A 17,076-nucleotide genomic window follows, 5' to 3' on the forward strand; every position below is an offset into this window, starting at 1 on the left:
ACAGAGCAGAGGGACATTGTTGGCACATGAGGGCATATATCAGATTGGAGGATGAGCAGCTGTAAGAGCCAGAGACAGTGTAGTTGATGCCATTGGGTCCTGTAATTGTATTCCCTGGGTAGATATAGGGGCAGAGCTGGCATCTGGGTCTGTTGCAGGGCTTGGTACCTGTGCTGGTGACTCTGCTGGCCGATTCATGACTGTAAGTGAGAAGTCGTTTAAGATTGGGGGGCTGTCTGTAGGCAAGGAAAGGTCTTCCACCCAGGGCTTCTGAGAGAGAGGTATCATTTTCCAGGATGGGTTGTAGCTCACTGATGATACGTTGGATGGGTTTGAGCTGGGAGCTATAGGTGACAACCAGTGGTGTTCTGTTGTTAGTTCCTTTAGGTTTGTCCTGGAGCAGACTGTTTCTGGGTACTAGTCTGGCCCTGTTAATTTGTTTCTTCACTTCATTTGGTGGGTACTGTAGTCCCAAAAATGCTTGTTGTAAATCTCTTAAGTGTGAGTCTCGGTCAAGAGCATTGGAGCAGATACGGTTGTAACGTAAGGCTTGGCTGTAGACAATAGACCGAGTGGTATGTTTAGGGTGGAAGCTGGAGGCATGTAGATATGAGTATCGGTCTGTTGGTTTCCGGTATAAGGTGGTATTTATTCGTCCATTATGTAGTTGTACAGTGGTGTCCAGGAAGTGTACCTGTTGTGTAGAGTGGTCCAGGCTTAAGTTGATAGTAGGGTGAAAGTTATTGAAGTCCTGATGAAATCTCTCAAGGGCTTCCTTCCCATGGGTCCAAATGATGAAGATGTCATCCAGGAATCTTAAGTATAGTAGTGGTTCCAGTGGATGGGAGCTGAGGAAGCGTTGCTCTAAGTCCGCCATGAATATGTTAGCATATTGTGGTGCCATGCGTGTGCCCATGGCTGTGCCAGTAACCTGTAGATATAAGTTGTCACCAAATTCGAAGTAATTGTGAGTGAGTACGAAGTGACAAAGTTCAGTGGCGAGGTTTGCTGTGGTTTTGTCCGGGATAATATTCCGTATGGCTTGCAGTCCGTCTGCATGTGGGATATTGGTGTATAGAGCCTCCACATCCATGGTTGCTAGGATGGTGTCATCTGGTAGGTTGTCAATGGATTGTATTTTCCTGAGGAAGTCAGTGGTGTCCGGTAAATAGCTGGGTGTGCTGGTGGCATAGGGCCTGAGGATAGAGTCCATGTACCCCGAGACTCCTACTGTGATGGTGCATTTTCCTGCAACAATTGGGCGTCCTGGGTTACCCGCTTTGTGGATCTTGGGTAGTAGGTAGAATCTTCCTGGTCGTGGTTCCTGGGGTGTGTCCGTATGGATGCATTCTTGTATGTCCACGGGGAGTGTTTTTAATATTTTATTGAGTTCCCTTTTGTATTGTTCAGTGGGGTCAGAAGGTAGTATTTTATAGAATGTTGTGTTGGAGAGTTGTCTTTCTGCTTCCTGTATATAATTTTGTTTATCCATGATGACAACTGCTCCGCCTTTGTCAGCTTCCTTGATTACGATGCCAGAATTATTTTGGAGGCTGTTTATGGCATCTCTTTCTCCACGGCTGAGGTTCTGCTTTAGGTGTTGTTGTTTGTCAATTATCTCAGCCTGAGCACGTCTACGGAAGCATTCAATGTAAAAGTCCAATGAGGAGTTACGGCCCTCAGGGGGTGTCCATGTGGAATTCTTTTTCCTGGAGTTTTGTAACGATGGTTGTGTATTGCTGGGTTGGGGGGGGTGGGGGCTGCTGTGATGGTGTCTGTTCAGTGCTTTGTTCGTCGTTTTGTCCAGCAGAGTAGTTGAAGAATTCTTTCAGTCTTAGGCGTCTAAAATAGGCCTCCAGGTCTCCACAAAGTTGTATGGTTTGTGTGGGTCTGGCTGGGCAAAAGGATAGTCCACGTGAGAGGACTGATTCCTCTGCTGGGCTCAGCTTGTAACTGGAAAGATTGATGATGTTGCTTGGATCCCAAGTGTTTTTGCTCTATGTTGCAGGCAGGAGTTTTGAGAATTTCTTCTCCTTCTTGTTCTGTAATTCAGTGAATAGATTACAATAAATAGTTTCTCTGGTTGTGGCAAACATCTCCCAGTTACCGGTCTGTGCAGAGGGGGTGCACTTCATGGAAGAGTCTAGTTCAGAGACCTCTTGCTTGATCCATTGTTGCTTGCTGTACATCAGTCCAATGAGGTGAATTAAGAGTTTCCTGGATAAGGTGTTGCATAGTTTCTCACTGTAGTCTGTGTAGTAAGTGGATTTCAATGGATTCCTCACACGAAGTCCCTTGGGTAGAATGTCCAGTCTTTTGCATTTAGAAAGAAAGATGATGTCTGTTTGTATCTGTGCCTTCAGAATGCTTAGGGGTTTACTAAAAATTCATTCTGCTGAGGCTTTTGAGTTTAGGATCTATTCTCTGTGCATTTGGGTGCTAGTTGGTTGTCTTGTAAATAGTTTAAATTGGCATTGCCACCAATTTGTTTAACTATTTTTGACTGATCTTGCTTTATTGTAAGCTGCCTTGTAACTGACTTAGCAGGACATAAGGCTGGGGGGGAAAGACATGAATATTCCCCCAAAGAGTTCTGTGATCGCAAGGGGACTACTTCTCCAGCAACAGCCCACCCACCTCTATGCCATATGGCAAACTACTGTTGGAATTGGGGAGGAGTATTTTCAAAAGCAGCTTTTGATATAGAATCAAGTGTATTTGTTAGTTGTTCAAAGAAAGTAACTTCTACTGGGCTAGTGCTTTGTGAGTTTAAGGAGCTTTTTGGATCCTGGCCACTCTTCAATGAATTGTGGACTCATGCAGTAAAAAAGATGCATCCTTTTCATAAGAATCCATTGTGTAGTTAGTTCCCTGGAAACATCGTATTAAAAAGAATTAAACACTGCAAGGTGTCTGTAGATTTGGGGGGTAGTGGGAGAAAGAGAATACTTTTGTCCTGACATTCTTGTTTCCTGAGTGCAAGTGAATGCCTAACACATGGGGCTAAGTCAAATTCCAAAATGTAGCAAAACAGTGCCTGCATATTTGGCAGGAATTACAACCCGTTCAGGTCAGTGTCTGCCACAGTGCAGAAAAGAAAGAAATACAAGGCAAGGGAAGAAAGAGCCCTGCATGAAACACAGGGGAAATAATTCAGAGAAAAACATGAGGAACGCCATGTGACATTTTGTAAGTGCAGCATTACTATTACTCAAGGATCAACATTTTTACAGCCCCTCTTAGAACACTTCCTCCTATGCTTTGAGCTGGAATGTTTTTTTATTAACTTGGGGGGAGTTTGCAAAGGGAGAAGAGGAAGAGGTGAGGAAGAGGTCAGAGCTTTCAAGCTGTTACCATATGAATGGGTGAGACTTTTTTTAAAAAAATGAGTAGTAGGGTTTTTAAAAAAGCATTTCACCAAAGGATTCACTTTGAAACCATCAATTCCCATCTGAAGAAGTGAGCTGTGGCTCATGAAAGCTCATACGTACCACTAATTTTGTTAGTCTTATAGGTGCTACTGGACTCTTGCTCTTTTCCATCAGTTCTCACAGACATACATTTGGAACTTTGTTCAAAATCACAAATCTCATGTAAACATCAGGGTGGAGTGGGAAAAATCAGCTTGCCAGAGTTTCAAGTTGGATATGACGAGCCACAGAAGAAGGCTTCCAATCTCTGAGTTCTGTATTAGAGATTGTCACGAGCCCGAAGAAAACAAAATTATTTTCTTGGGTACACTCAGGAAGGTGTTTGATTGGGCATAGCATTACCATCTTCCAGGTGGGACCTGGAAAGCTTCTTGAATTTCAACAGATCTCTAGACATCAGTTCACCTGAAGAAAATTATTGCTTTGGACCATGGACTGTATGGCATTATACCCTGCTGAGGTCTCTCCTCTCTCCCAAACCCCACTTTCCCCAGGTTCAACCCCCAAATAACCAGGGATTTCCCAACTCAGAGTTGGCAACTCTAGTTGGACATCCAGTGCATATCTGCAATACATACTTCATGATCACTGGTGGCATGTTCACATCTGTCTGTGTAACCCGTGAGCTAATTGGTTTAGCCCAGTAGGGTGGAGTTAGTATATGGAGCCAGGAAATTGAGGAAGAGGTTGGCTGCTGGAGAGCTTGATGACATTTTACATGCTCATATCATCTTGGACAAGGTAACAGTAACTAAAAGTGGTGTTTGTGTGTTACAATTCGTTGGTATTGTTATTGGAATCATATTATTCTTGCAGGAATGCCCCAAGAAGAGGACAGAAGCCTGGATTCCAGTTGCTTCATAACTGGAAGGATTGTGGCAAAGGTCTCTATCATTTGGTGGGATGTGACAAGTTGAACTTACCTTGAATGGTTTCAAAGATATTGTTGGCTGAAAGTTTCTGGTTTTGTTGCACTTATGAATTTGGTTAAAGAAAAAAAATTAGTTGTATTATTCTAATTGTTAAACGTTTTGATGAAAAAAATTCTTAACTTACATTTGTGTGAAAGTTTGCTTCCTAAATTAGCCCCATAGAACCCATACAAAATAGGTTATATTTGCACTGCAAACAGGGACTATGATATAGCTGGCAGAGTCAGTTGGGCTGCATGGAAGGATTTATATTCTCAACACCAGAAACTCTGAACAGTTGTGAACAAAATTTGTTGCTGGGCTCATGCATGTTCCCCCCTCCCCCATGCTTGGAGAGTAACCTGGCTTGCTTAAAGTCCAATTCCTCATGGCATCTGAATGTCTGTGGCTCAGCGAAATGGAGCTATTCTACTTGTGAGGATTCTAAAGTGCAGTTTAATTCCAATAAAATTGTGAGGTTTGTGGAATACTCAGACTCCAAACTGAGGGCCAAGCTACAAGTGGTGAATGACACAGGTTGTACACTTGTCAGCTTCCCTCAAGTTTTGATGGGAAATGTAGGCATCCTAATCTTGCAGCCTGGCTCTCCAACTGCTGTCCAATGGACTTTTCAACTGTCATTTGTTCAACATTCCACCAAGGTGCTTACATTATTGTCTCTATCTGAAGCTCAGTGCTTACCAACAGAAAAGCATTGATCTTGTCTATATTTAAATGAATTAGCAAGCAATTATTTTCATCTACCATTTGGGCCTAAATATGACTTCTGGTACAGATGGTGGAGTAATCAGAAGTAACTCTGTAATGCTCCTATCTCTTTTGTGTGTTATGCATTGAAGTAACTCTGTAATGCTCCTATCTCTTTTGTGTGTTATGCATTGATTTGGACCTGCCTTCTTTGATGCAGCTATAATTTTCCTTTGTTTTGTATTTTCTCTGGCTATCAACTTGAGATAAATGGGCTTATAATTTTCAAATATGAGCTGTAATGGGAAAGATACAAAGATGGCCCTCCTTCATCTCCTGGACCTGGTGCAGAAGCTCAGGGAGAAGTAATTTCTCTGTTGAAAAATATGGGGTCTCAGCTGGAAAACAGCCTGAGCAACTAAAACAATAATATGAGCAACTAAAACAGCTTTCTGCTAATAATAAGGCAAATGATAAGTTGATTCAGCAACTTTAAGAGTTGACTGAGGCTATCAGTATATGAGTTCAACAGATGAGGACTAAAATTGCTGGCTTGGAAGACCGAACCATCGCTCATCATGAGATGGCTGTCTCAGCGTCACATAACTCAGCTTCTCTCTCACTGAATCTCTTAGCTAAAGAGTTACAACTGGTTTCTAAATATTTGTGTTCTTGGATTATCAGAACAGTCTGAAAAGATGAGACAGAAGATGCTGGTTGAATTTGTGGAGACACTACTTTGCAAGGTTCTGTGGTTTCCTGCTGATTATCAGTTGCAGATTGAATGAGTTTTCAGGATTCCTTGAACACCAGACAATGCATACAAATCAGCTCCAGTAATGGTCCAGTTTCTACAAATGAGGGTGAGAGATCACCTTTTACATTTGACAAGAGAGAAACTGGACTTGTATTGGGGTCTTAATAAAGAGTGGATCATGTGTTACCCAGATTATACTAAAGAAGTGTCAATATTACATTATCATTTCACAAAAGCTCTTGCAAGAGAATTGAATTTGCAATACCACATCAAATATCCTGCCATCTCAACCCAATTATGTGGAAATTTGGAAAAAAGAGAAAAAGGAAAGCATGGAGAATAAATGAGGACTTGTTACAGGAAAGAGAGAATATGGAAATACTGAGAAGAGAGACAAAGTTTTTTATACAATACAACGTGAATAAAGAAGTACCAACCAATAAAGTTTGGGATGCCTACAAGGCGGTTGTAAGGGGCATACTAATGGACTTAAATGGTAGAGCAAGAAAGAAGAAAGAGGAGAAAAGACAAGAGATTGAGGAGAAAATAAAAGCCAAAGAAATACAGCTAAAAAAGAGACCAGGGAAAAAGAAGGTATACCAGGAAATTAAAATACTTCAAGAACAGCTAACAGCAATGAGTAATAAAGAATTGGAGTGGAATCTCAAAAGACTGAATCAAAAAGCGTTTGAGGGTGCTAATAAACCTGGGAAGTACCTGGCATGGCAATTGAAGAAGAAAAGGGAAAAGAAGATAATAAATAAAATTTGCGAAGATAACAAAACGTATTTGGAGCAGGCTACCATTAGTAGAGCCTTTTATAAATTTTACGCTAAGCTGTATAATAAAAAAGAAGTAAATAAAGAATCAATAGCGTCATATTTGGAGAAAACCAAACTTCCAGAAATCTCGGAAGCTTGGAGAAATAAGTTGAATAGTGAAGTAACTGACGAGGAAATAAGTAAGGCAATACAATCTGCAAATCTAGGAAAGGCGCCAGGGCCAGATGGACTTACGGCTAAATTCTATAAGACAATGGCTAATGAACTGGCACCATTCCTAAAAGAGGTGATGAATGGGGTTTTAAGGGATCAAAGGATTCCAGAAACTTGGAGTGAAGCGAATATATCATTGATCCCAAAAGAGGGCCAAGACCTGACTAATGTGAAAAATTATAGACCTATATCGCTACTCAACAATGACTATAAAATTTTTGCGAAGATATTGGCGGAGAGATTGAAGGGGTGGATCTCGGAAGTCATAGAGGAGGAACAAGCAGGCTTTTTGCCAGACAGACAAATAAGAGACAACTTAAGGACAGTGATCAATGCTATTGAATATTATGACAAGCGTTGTGACAAAGAGGTTGGTTTCTTCTTTGTAGACGCTGAAAAAGCGTTTGACAATTTAAACTGGGACTTTATGTTTGCCACTATGGAAAAGCTACAATTGGGAGAAAGATTCATCAGAGCAATTAAGGAAATTTATAGAGACCAGACTGCAGCAATCGTGGTGAATGATGAATTGACCAAGAAATTGACGATAAGTAAAGGAACAAGACAAGGTTGCCCGTTATCTCCATTGTTGTTCATTTTAGTATTGGAGATTCTGATGATACAAATACGTCAAGATGATGAAATTCATGGAATAAAAATAAAGGACTATTCATACAAGGTCAGAGCATTTGCGGATGACATAATGTTAATTGTAGAGGACCCATTGGAGAACATGCCAAGAGTGATAGATAAGATCAAGGAGTTTGGAGACTTGGCAGGTTTCTTCATTAACAAAAAGAAGTCAAAGATATTATGCAAAAATATGACTAAGCAGAAACAACAATTGTTAATGGAAACAACGGATTGTGAAGTAACAAGTAAAGTGAAATATTTGGGAGTCGAATTAACTGCAAAGAACATAGATCTATTCAAAAACAATTATGAAAAACTATGGACTCAGATAGAGAGAGACTTGATTAAATGGAATAGATTGAATTTGTCATGGTTGGGCAGGATTGCAGCAGTTAAGATGAATGTGTTACCAAGAGTAATGTTTTTGCTACAGACAATACCAATCATCAGAGACTCCAAACAATTTGAAAAATGGCAGAGGAAAATATCAGATTTTGTTTGGGCAGGCAAGAAGCCTCGAGTGAAAGTGAAAGTTTTACAAGATGCAAAGGAAAGAGGCGGAATGCAACTGCCCAATCTGAGACTTTATCATGATGCAATCTGCCTAGTTTGGTTGAAAGAATGGATGACATTAAAGAACAAGAAACTATTAGCCCTAGAGGGATATAAAAAAATATTTGGATGGCACGCATATTTATGGCATGACAAAGTAAAGGTCAACTCGATGTTCCTGCATCACTTTGTTCGGAGAAGTCTATACATAATCTGGAAGAAGTACAGAATTTATCTACAAGAAGGAACCCCTTTGTGGGTGGTTCCATATGAGGTGATAGACCCGAGAGCTGTTGATAATGAACAACAATGTTTAACGTATAAAGAAATAACTAAAACTGAAGCATCCAAACTTAGAATAAAGACACAAGAGGAACTATCACCTAACTACGATTGGTTCCAGTATAGACAGATCAGAGACTTATATAATTCGGACTCTGTAAAGGGAGGTATACGAATAGAGAATTCGGAACTAGAGCAGACCCTTCTTAAAGAAGATAAGAAAAGAATATCCAAGGTATACCAAGTACTGTTGAAGTGGTATACCGAGGATGAGATAGTTAAAACACAAATGGTGAAATGGGCTATAAACTTTAATAAAGAAATAACAATGGAGGCATGGGAATACTTGTGGAAAACTACAATGAAGACAACGACATGTATTAATATCAAAGAGAACATTTACAAAATGATCTATCGTTGGTACATGACACCAAAGAAGATTGCGCTAGGGAATTTGAATACTTCTAATAAATGCTGGAAATGTAAGAAGCATGAGGGCTCCCTCTATCATATGTGGTGGTCGTGTGAGGTAGCCAGGCAGTACTGGGGGGAAATAATAAGAGAAATGAGTGAAATTTTACAATTTCAAATTAATAAGAACCCAGAACTCCTGCTACTGAACTTGGGAATGGAGGGAATTCCAGCCCAACACAGGACGTTGATATTTTATATGACAGCAGCAGCTAGACTTTTGTATGCGCAAAAATGGAAAGTACAAGAAGTGCCAACTATTGAAGATTGGACTTACAAATTGCTGTATATGGCTGAAATGGACAAGATGACAAGAAAACTGAGAGATCTGGACTCAGGGCAGTTCAACACAGACTGGGAGAAGCTGAAACAATACCTGGAGAAGAAATGGGAGGTGGGAGGAAAACTGTGGCAGTTTGAGAACTACTGAAGTATTGAAGTAGAGGGGGGAGACTTTACCGGGGGGAGAAGAGATAAATGTGAATTAATAAGCAGTCAGATTAATAGATTGACATATATATAGATATATATAGGTTAACAAACAGAACATAGAGAAAATAATTAATTATAAGGACTAAATATAAGGAGCGATTAACTAACAATATTTTCTTTTTTTTCTGACAAGTTTTGTACCAAACTGAATGTCTGAAGATATAGATGGGTCAAATTGATTGACTACGTGAGGAGAGATATATAGAACTATTATAAAAAGATAGAATGAGTAATATATATAGAGAATAAGTCAAATTGTTTGATATAAACGAATGTATGATCTATATGGTTTATGATATATAGAAATACCTGAAATTGAAAAATTGGGATAAATTGTTTATCTAAGATGGAAATAAAGGCTTACAGTTTGGGCATATAATGTTAAAAATAGTTAAGGATGTACTGCTTAGAATAATGGAGAATTTATATTTGTTTTAGATAGAGGAAGCTAATAAAAGTAAGGGAAAGGGGACAAAGGGTTGAAAAGCTGTTGGAAGTCAACAAAAAGGGGGGGGAAAGGGAGGGGGTTAGAGATGAAAAAATTGGGGAAAATTGAATGTAAATGTGGAAATAATGGATTCTAACCCAATAAAAAATTTTTCAAAAAAAAAATATCCTGCCATCTCTTGAGTCTGGTACAAAGATCAAATTAAGAAGTTTTACAACCCATAGTTGGCAGAACCTCATTGGTCTAAAAAAATAGTTTGTGCTGACCATCTGAGGAAATATCGAACATTTATACATATAGAAATGAATCTGGAAGCAAGTAGTCTCCCCTCAATCCTCCTTCCTTTTCTCTTTGTTTTCTTTTTGCGATTTGATTTCGAGATCTGGGCATAATGCTTGGCTTTTTGCTGTGTGCGTGTGTGTACATGTTTATCTTTTTTCCATCAAAGTATCTTTAAGCTTTAGATATATGGTCCATAAATAATTATGTCTATCTATATAGTTACAAAGAGGGGAGTGGCAGGTATTGTGGAGATTTCTGGCCTCTTACCCAGGAGGCAAGATTCCCCCCCCTTTTTCCTTTAATTTTTTTATTCCCCCCTTCACTTTTGGTATGGGGTGAGAACTGTTTTGGTGGGCAGTTGCTAGCTGATTTACAGAATTATGGTTCTACTTATTTTGTTTAAATTTGTCAACTTTTTGTCATGTGTACTCTTTTAGTATTTTTTGGTAAATATTTTACTTATAATTGTCAGGATTTCACCTGCCATACTCTGCAAGGTCCTGTGTACTGCTTGTATTCTGCAAGGTCCTGTGTACTGTTTGACTCTGATAGGACTGAAGCTGTTCTCTGACTGGAATGTAAAAGTCTGCAAGGGAGGGTGCTATTCTGCTGTTATCGGTGTGTTTTCTCTTTAGCCTAGGAAGCAGTGCCTCATGGCCTTGAAGGTTCCAACACATCATCTCTGCTTTGTCCTTCTGCTCATCTCTTGAATTTAGCTGTTTCCTGAAGAGGGTGGGGACTAGAGATGGGCACGATCCCAAAAAAATTAATGATCCAGCTGATCGTGGATCGGTGCCGGCGACGATCCCGAATTAATGATCCACACCGATCATCTCCCGTTCCCGAGCTGTGGATCGTGGATTGTGGATCGTGGAGGCCAAAGCGGGGTGCGCTGCTATTCCCAGCTATGTGGGAAGGTGGGTGGTGGCAGTGACCGCCTCAGGTCCCATTCATTAACACAGGAGGTCTGTTTTTGGCCGTCAGAGCTGCCTATCAGGGTTTGCAGGGATGAGATTGGAGTGCCCATGGCTACAGAACACCCCCTTCCCCCTCCCTCCCCTGGGTGTCTTCTCCCAACTTGTAACTGCTTTGCTGCTCCGTGGTTGGAAGGAAGCCCTGCTGATCAAGGAAAGCTGGGCTTCCATTTGGGTTTCCAGGGCGACAGAAGGAGGGCAAACAGAGCTCAGGCTTTCCCCGGGCTCCGTTGCCAGGGGAATAGATTGCTGGCGCCTGAGTGTCTGGATCCCCAATCCGAGCCCGAACGCAACGATCCAGGCCTTTCCTGATTGCTGGATCGTTTGCCGTGGACAATCACGATCCACTGGGTCACGATCACGCGATCGCCATTATCATGGGTTTTTTTCGATCGTAATGCGGATAGTGCCCATCTCTAGTGGGGACTCTGCGGATTAGGCTGTGCTTAGAATCCTATATGTGTTATGTGCTTGTAGAGAAATGCCATTTCTGGCAAGGAATGCAGTATGGGTATGATTCCAGTAGCTTATCAATAAAGGGCTTTAACTCATGCAGTTCCTGGACTCATGCAGTGAAGTCTTTAAGAGTTACTTGACATCTATGCAGTGATAAGGGAAGAGAGCTTTATTAGTTGGATTTACTATTTTATGTGTTTATATTCAACATGATATCATGGAATTTTGTATTCATTCCCTAGATCTAGGTACAGACCAATGGGATTTTTTCTGCACCTTTTCCTCTTGAAAGAGGTACTAGGCAAGGCTGTCCTCTTTCTCCTCTCATTTTTGATTTATGTTTGGAACCTCTGGCTTGTGCTACTAGACAAAGTAACAATAAACGGGTTTATATATTACTCTTTAGAATTTAAAATTATTTTATATGCAGATGATCTTTTATTATTTATTTCAGAACCTCAGTTTTCCATTCCTGAATTAATGAGTTTGTTGAATAATATTTGGTGATCTGTCTGGCTATTCAATTAATTGTCCTAACAAGGAAAAAAAACCACTGTACTGCTCACATAAAGGCGTGGGCAAGTACATTTTTTTACATAAATGACCCCCAATGTATTACATGTAGAGAAGGATCATGTGAATAAGGGACATCCTGTCCTGGGATTATTAAAGTACTGAGGTCTGCAGAGAGGGGGCATATGTTACAGTGATTGCATGGAAAATGCCCGCTTGGATGTTGTTGCACTGAAGTAGGTTTCACAAAGTCTGAATGGACTAATATGTCCCTCAGGCTTTTAGTTCTCCTATATCCTATTGTGGGTGTTAACTCATAGCCTGGTATTCTACTGACTTTTTTTTTAATTTGCAATTTTTAATTTTATTTTATACAATATACATAACACAACAATACCAACAAACAAGGGAAAAGAACACATTCTACAACAAACTCTTATCCAAGATGATGTAACAACTTAAGTTGCTTTTATATGTAGACACTTTCTCTAATTTGTACTAAGCTGAGTAAAGATTTCTCTCTTTTAATAATATAACAACTGTTTGTAATAATTTCCTTTAGAATTTGCTTGTAGTGATGCTTCATTTGTTGCTAGGTATTCCAAAATCGGGAACCACTGTTCTGAAAAATGGGATCTGTACTTCTGGTTTTCATAGTGAGCTAAACGATTTGCTATCTTCTCCAATATGAAATAGTCCCAGAGTCGGTTACGCCAGTCTGCAAGCGATGGAGGTGCTTTCTGTTTCCATTTGGATGCAATTACCGATTTAGCAATTGACACGAAATCCAGATTAACTTAATCCTGACTTTCGGTATGGGATGATCTGTTCAATAATTCAACAGTATGATTTCTGGGACTAATGGAACTTCATAATTTAATATAGATTTTATTTCCTTTACTACTAGTTCCCAAAATTTCCTTATATGTTCGCATTCCCACCAGCAATGCATGTATGACCCTATCTCTCCACACTGTTTCCAACACTTAGGCGAGATGTTGTTTATGTGGTGCATCTTAACTGGTGTCACTTGCTGTTTGCTGTTTTATATTTATTATTTTTGTGGAGAAGCTGTAAGTCTGCCAAATTCTCATCCAGTCTTCACTTGTTAAATTTAGATTACATTCTTTTTGCCAGATAATCTGGTAAAATGGCAATTTGTTTTTTAGTTTATTTTCTATCAAAATAGTGTACAATTGGGATATCAAACCTGACTGGTTGCCTGGTTTTATCAGCCTTTCAAAATCTGTTAATGGTTCTTTGAGGGCTTCTTTAACTTGTTTGTCATCCAAAAGATGTTTAATTTTCAGGTATTCAAACCAAGATATTGATGTACCTGAATCTTTTTCCAATTGTGCTTTATCTAAGAGTAGGCCTCTTTTTGTTATATCTATTAATCTTGTTTTATCATGCTGTCTCCACCACATAAATGAGGTTTGGTTAACTGCAAGTCTAAACCATGATTGGCCTACAAAAAGCTAGACTTGAGAGATTGTGTGGGACAGTGTTGTTCTATTTCTGTCCCATATCTTAAGGTTGCTGGTTAGAAATTGATTATCTTTTATGGATTCGGGTCTTTCTGGGTTTTTATTCCATACGGTTTCTTGTAATGTTTTGTCTTTGATGTAGAACTGTTCTATTTTTTGCCAATCTGTTTGGTCTGAGCTGCTTAGTATGTGTAATATGCTGCTAAATTGTGTTGCTTCGTAATAAAGTTTTAGATCCGGGGTATCTAATTCCCCTAGGTGTTTTGGTCTTTTGAGCATTTCCGAGTGAATTCTTGCTTTCTTATCATTCCAGATAAATTTATTAATTTTACCTTGCCAATTTATAAGAGTTTTTTCTGGGACAAAGATTGGAAGAGCTCTGAATAAAAATAAAAATTTAGGAAATACCTGAGACTTTATGGTATTGATTTTTTTGAACAGAGATAAATTTAAGTTTTTCCAGCTTTCGGATTGTGTACTTAATGACTGACTTAATTCAATATGATTAACTTTCAGAAGATCTTCTAGATTATTTGGGATCGCAATTCCCAAGTATTTCCATTTATCTTTCACCCATTTGAAGGGGTATTTGGGTTTAATTACTTCCTCTTGCTCCTTTGGATAAATTTTGCTCTTATTTTGGTTGACCAACAGACCTGATATATTAGCAAATTCTCTGTTGATTTCCATAATTTCTTCAAGGGACTTTTGTGGTTCCGATATATATAAAACCATATCGTTATTAGGTATTCTATCTCCACACTATCAAAAGCCTTCTCTATATCTAGAGATAATATTAACAAATTTAATTTTGCTTTTTTAGAAAAGTTTATGATATCTAGGGTCTTTCTGATATTATCTATCATCTGTCTTTTGGGTATAAAACCCATTTGGTCTGTATGAATGTATTTAATAATTATTTTGTTAAGTCTTGCCATAAGTATGGTTGTAAATATTTTGGTATCTTGGTTGAGTAATATGATTGGGCAATAAGAGGCTGGGTTTGTTTGATCTTTATTTCGTTTTGGAATGACTATCATTTTTTATTCAGTCCAAGTGTGAGGCATGGTCCCTTGAGTCAAAATTTGGTTACACACTGCTGTCAAAGGTTCTGCTAATAAATGTGTATATTTTTTTATAAAACTCTGATGGATAGCCATCAACTTCTGGAGTTTTGTTACTTTTTAGAGTTTTAATAATATCTATAGTTTCCTGGATTCTAATTGGATGTTGCAAAAATTCAATATGCTCTCTAGATAGTTTATTCCGAAGTCCTATTTTGGTTAAGTAGGTATGTATATCCTCTTTTTCTGGGTTATTTGAGGTATACAGTTTAGAATAAAATTTAGCAAAAGTATCTAATATTTGCTTTGAATTTGCTTGAATCCGGCCTTGGTTGTCCCTTATAAGTGTAATTAGCCTATTTGTATTCTTTAAAATTTTCTTTCCAAGCCAGCAACCTTATCAACTTAGGGTTCTTATGCCAATAATTTCATTTTAAATATAGGATTTTTTAAAATATTAGATATTTCAAGGGCTTCTAATGTTTTCCTTTCCAACAGTAATTTTTTATAAATATTTTTGCTACATTTTCTTTTATGTTCTGATTCTAATTTCATTACGTTGTTTATTAATTCAGTTTTATATTTTTCTTTTTTCTTTTTATAGACTGAAGCTATGGAAATGTATTTTCCCCAGACTACTTTCATTGCATCCCAAATTTTGTCTAGAGAGACCCCACAATTTAAGTTGAATTTAAAGTAATTTTTAATTTCCAATTCTATTTCCTTGTATGTTACAATTTCAAATAAAAATAATTTATTCAATACACAATTAGAATTTTTTCTTTCTATATCCATCAAGTTTAAGAAGCATTCCATTCAAGCGTGGTCTGACTATAGTTTTAACCCAATTTTGGGGGAGGAGACTTGTTTAACTAAGTTGTCAGAAGATATAATGAAATCTATTCTAGTATATATTTTGTGGCATGGTGAATAACATGTGTAGTCCCTCTCTTTTGGGTGTTATTGTCTCCATACATCAATTAAATTAAATTTCTCCAACATTTTAGCCAATTGGGATTTCCCCTTTTCTTTTTGGTTTTGTAAATTTGGGTTTATTTTTGTTGTCCTATCTAGAATTGGGTCAACTATTAAATTTAGGTCTGCGCAAATTATCAATTCTCCTTCCTGAAATAATTTTAATTTAGTTAAAGTTTCATTTATAAATTGATTTTCGTTTTTATTGGGTGCATATAAAGAAGCAATTGTTATTTTGAATGATTCTAAAGTCCCTTTGAGAAATAGAGATCTGCCCTTGGGGTCTTTGTCTATACCAATAGGGTCAAATCTTTGTTTTCTGAAATAAGTATGGCTACCCCTCTGGATTTTGATGAACCATTGACTAGATATTGATGTGCCCACCAGGAGGAATTAAATACCTGTTTTGAGGATGAATTCAAGTATGTTACCTGCAAAATTAGGATACCTGGGTGTTGTTTAAGCACCATTGTTGAAAATCTTTTGCATTTGATTTTGTTGTTTAAACCCCTGCAATTTAACAAAAGTACTTTAAGACCCATATATAAAAGAAATTAAAGATTTTTTCATATGTCATACTTTGGTTTTATTTACTCTTTGTTTCTTATGCATTTTTCTTTGCAACCCCAGCCGGAATGAAGAGACAGACACAGGCTTGGAATGAAAGGGCCATTTATTAAAATGACCATTAACATAAACAAAGCAAGGGCCAACTAAGCAGTACAGGTCAAGCCACGGGATCAACTCCGGACCTCCGCCTTGTCCTGCCTGGGTGAGCCCCAAAGCCCCGGGTGTAGGCCATCCTTTGAATGGCTGCAACCCTGCCAGCCAGGCATGGGATCCCCCCTCAAGCACCTAACGCCCCAGTCGTACAGCTTGAGGGAAGGCCTTGTACTTGGGGATCCCCCACAGGCATCTGCCTGTGCAATGGTAGCTGCCACAAGCATACCGCACTAATGGCAGACCCTGTTCCCCACCCTGTTCCCCACCCTTGGGGAAGCGCCACTGGGTGCTCACCAGCCCGCACCCTATTCCCAAAAATCTCCTGCCAGTGACAAACCCAACAGCACCACCACTCAAATGCCTCAACACTGCTGTTAGTGCAAGGTAGGCAAAAAAACCTATTTCCCCATAGCCAATCAGGGAAAAGGAAGGTAAAAAATTCCTACCTGGCTCCGGCACAGCAGCCAGCTAATCCTGCACTAAAAACAGGGAGAGGTGGGTGGGCCGATCACTTCTTGCAACTGCGGCCGGGGAAAGCGGAGCCGCCTGCAAAAGGCTCGTGGCTCCGCCCCTGGCCAAAGCCCTGGATGCCCGGGAAGGGAGCCTGTCTCCTTTCGTCCGGGCAGGGCTGCAACGATCGGCTCCCAGCTGAAGCAGCTACACTGCTGCTGGGATAGCCGCATTGCAACCCCAGCTGGAATGAAGAGACAGACACAGACTCCCATATAAATACAAAAACCAGCTTAATGAACTATCCCAAACCAGAACCCAATATTTTCCACCCCCTTTCCCCTCCTCTGAACTTCCCCACCCCCCCTTCTCATGTTTTAACATTTGTGGAATAGATAGAAGAGTTTGAAAAAGAAAAGAAGACAGGATGGCAAATAGTAAGATCCAGATAGGAAAAAAGAAGACACGCGAT

This window comes from Eublepharis macularius, chromosome 1 (genome assembly GCF_028583425.1).
Source record: "Eublepharis macularius isolate TG4126 chromosome 1, MPM_Emac_v1.0, whole genome shotgun sequence".
NCBI classification, from domain to species: domain Eukaryota; kingdom Metazoa; phylum Chordata; class Lepidosauria; order Squamata; family Eublepharidae; genus Eublepharis; species Eublepharis macularius.